Raw genomic sequence first — 3,739 nt, 5'->3', positions numbered from 1 at the left:
GACACAGCAGAAGGACAAGTTCTCAGTACATAGTTACAGACTTATCTCAGCAAATAGTTACAGACTTCTTGGTAAGCCATGAAAGGCTGTTCTCATTCTACAAAGGTTGCTCTCATTCTACTAATAATCGCCATCCAAACAAGTCTGGGAAAACTGTGTGGGTAAGGGTCCCAGCCTTGCTAGCCCCTTCAGGTGCAAGGACCTTGCCAGCTTACATCTGGCCCCCAACAAGGCAACCCCTGTGAAAGGGTCGTTCGACTGCCAAAGGGGTCGCGACCCACAGGTTGAGAACTGCTGCGATTCATTCATGTTGTCACAAATGGCAAGATTCAGTTCATTTTTATGGCTGAGTAATATTCCATTATGCATATCACATCTTTATCCATTCATCTATCATTGGACATCTAGGTTGCTTCCATATCTTAACTACAGCAAATAATGAATAAACATAGGAGAACCTAGATCTTATTGATTAAGTATTTTCATTTTCTTTGGATAAATACCTAAAGGTGAAATTGCTAGATTGTATGGTAGTTCTATTTTTAACTTTTTGAGAAGCTCCATGCTGTTTTCATAGTAGCTGTACCAATTTACAATCCCACCAACAGTGCCTGAAGAGTCTCATTTATCTACAACCTCTCATTCTGACAGGTATCTGGTGATGTCTCACTGTGGTTTTGATTTGCACTTCCTTAATGATTAGCATTATCGAGCATCTTTTCACAGGTCTTTGGCCATTTGAATGTCTTCTTGAGAGAAATGTCTGTTCAGGTCTTTGCCCTTTTTTAAAAATTGGATTGTATATATTTTGAGTTGTATGAGTTCTTTATATATTTTGGCTATTAATTCCTTACTGCATGTATCATTTGCAGATATGCTCTCCCATTCACACGTTTGTCCTTTTGTTTTGTTTATTCACTTATGTTCTACTGTGCAAAAGCTTTCTTAGTTTGATGCTGTTTTTGTTTTGTTTCGTTTTGTTTTCTTTTGTTGCCCTCACCTGAGGACATATATCCAGAAAAATATTGCTAAGACCAATATCAGAGACTTCACTGCCTATGTTTTTTATTTTATTGATTTTTTACAGAGAGGAAGGGAGAGGGAAAGGGATAGAGAGTTGCTTTTATTATATTTGATTTCTAATTTTATGCCATTGTTATCTGAGAATATGCTTGATATGATTTCTATCTTCTTGCATTTGGAGAGACTTTGCCTGTGTCCCAATATGTGGTCTATCTTTGAAAATGACCCATGTGCACTTGAGAAGAATGTATATTATGTGGCTTTGGAGTGAAATGTTCTGAAGATGTCAATTAATTCCATTTGATCTAGTGAGTCATTTAGGATTGATGTTTCTTTGTTGATTTTTTGTTTAGAGAATTTGTCCAGTGGTGTTAGTGGTGTATTAAAATCCCCTACTATGATTGTGTTGCTGTCAATCTCTCCCTTGATATCCTCCAGAAGTTTTTTTTTTATGTATTTGGTTGCTCCTGTATTACGAAGATGGCGCCGAAAGCTAAGAAGGAAGCCCCTGCCCCTCCCAAAGCCGAAGCCAAAGCAAAGGCTTTGAAGGCAAAGAAAGCAGTGTTGAAAGGCGTCCACAGCCACACAAAAAAGAAGATCCGCACGTCACCCACTTTCCGACGGCCAAAGACACTAAGGCTCCGGAGGCAGCCTAAATACCCTCGGAAGAGCACACCCAGGAGAAACAAGCTTGCCCACTATACCATCATCAAATTCCCCCTGACTACCAGTCAGCCATGAAGAAGATAGAAGACAATAATACACTGGTGTTCATTGTGGATGTCAAGGCCAACAAGCACCAGATCAAACAGGCTGTGAAGAAGCTCTATGACATTGATGTGGCCAAGGTCAACACCCTGATCAGGCCTGATGGCGAGAAGAAGGCATATGTTCGACTGGCTCCTGACTATGATGCTTTGGATGTTGCCAACAAAATTGGAATCATCTAAACTGAGTCCAGCTGCCTAATTCTAAATATAAAAATTTTACACTGTAAAAAAAAACATATAAATATTGCTACCCCAGCTTTTTTTTTTCATTTCCATTTGCCTGAAAAACCTTTTTCCATCCCTTCACTATCAATCTATGTGAGTCTTTTGTTCTGATGTGGGTCTCCTGTAGACAGCAGATATATGGGTCATGTTTTCTTATCCACTCAGCTACCCTGTCTTTTGATTGGGGCATTTAATCCATTTATATTTAATGTTATTATTGATAGGTACTTGTTTGTTGCCACTTTTATTCTTTATGCCTGTGTTCCTTCTTCCCTTCCTATTTATTCTTTTTATAGCAGTCCCACTAGCATTTCTTGCATTGCTGACTTGGTGGTAATAAACTCTCTCTGCATGTCCACGCACTCTCCTTTCCTTCTCTCACTCACACACTATCTTTCAGCTTTCAGTCCCGTCGGCCACCATCTTGGATTCTCTCAAGGTTTTTTTTTACATTGGTTTTTACAGAGAGAAAGTGAGGGAGGAGGAGAAGGAGGAACTTCTCTCACTCACACACTATCTTTCAGCTTTCAGTCCGTCGGCCACCATCTTGGATTCTCTCAAGGATTTTTTTTTACATTGATTTTTACAGAGAGGAAGTGAAGGAGGAGGAGAAGGAGGAGGAGGAGGAGGAGGGAGAGAGAGAGAGAGAGAGAGAGAGAGAGAGAGAGAGAGAGAGAGAAACATCAATGTGAGAGAGACACACTGGTTGGTTGCCTCCTATATGTGCCCTGATCAAAGCTGGGATAAACCTGCTACCCTTGACCAGAAATCAAACTTGTGACCTTTCAGTCCAAGGGCTGATGTTCTACCACTGAGCCACCCCAGCTTGAGCTTATTTTTGTATATGGTATAAGAAAGTGGTCCAGTTTCCTTCTTTCTTCCTTCCTTCCTTCCTTCCTTCCTTCCTTTCTCTCTCTCTCTCTCTCTCTCTCTCTCTCTCTCTCTCTCTCTCTCTCTCTCTCTCTCTCTCTCTCTCTCTCTCTCTCTCTCTCTCTCTCTCTCTCTCTCTCTCTCTCTCTCTCTCTCTCTCTCTCTCTCTCTCTCTCTCTCTCTCTCTCTCTCTCTCTCTCTCTCTCTCTCTCTCTCTCTCTCTCTCTCTCTCTCTCTCTCTCTTTCTTTCCTTCTTTTTGGATATATCTATCCAGTTATCCCAGCATTACTTGTTGAAGAACCTGCCATTTTCCCATTCTATAATCTTACCTTCTTTGTCACATATTAATTGATCATGTAAGTGTCATTTAATATTGGTCTTCCTATTCTGTTCCATTGATCTGTGGGTCTGTTTCTGTGCCAGCACCATGCTGTTTTGATTACTATAGCTTTGTATTATAGATTGAAATTAGGAGATATCTCAGTTTGATTCTTCTTTCTCATGATTGCTTTGGGTATTCAGATATCTTTTGTGGTTCTATAGAAATGGTAGGATAATTTGTTCTGTTCTGTAAAGAATGCCATTGGCATTTTGGTGGAGATTGCATTAACTATGTAGATTGCTTGGGCAGTAAGGACACTGTAATCATATTCCATGAGTATAGTCTATCCTTCCATTTATTTGTGTCATCTTCAAGTTCTCTCTTCAATATCTTAATTTTCTGAGTACAGGTCTTTTGTCTCCTTAGTTAAATTTATTCCTAGGTATTTTATTTTTTCAATACAATTATTAAAGGGTTTGTTTTCTAACCTTCTATTTCTGATAATTCCTTATTAGTTATAGAAACATC

At 39.5% G+C, this 3,739-nt stretch overlaps 1 pseudogene; it reads left to right on the top strand.

The window, feature by feature from the left end:
* The first annotated feature begins 1,501 nt into the window (after positions 1 to 1,501).
* LOC106727323 lies at positions 1,502 to 1,973 on the top strand (annotated as a pseudogene).
* The last annotated feature ends 1,766 nt before the right edge of the window (positions 1,974 to 3,739 follow it).

This window comes from Myotis brandtii, unplaced genomic scaffold (assembly GCF_000412655.1).
Source record: "Myotis brandtii unplaced genomic scaffold, ASM41265v1 scaffold405, whole genome shotgun sequence".
Taxonomy (NCBI): domain Eukaryota; kingdom Metazoa; phylum Chordata; class Mammalia; order Chiroptera; family Vespertilionidae; genus Myotis; species Myotis brandtii.
Note: the sequence above shows the minus strand (reverse complement) of the source record. Positions and strands in the feature narration are given on the sequence as shown.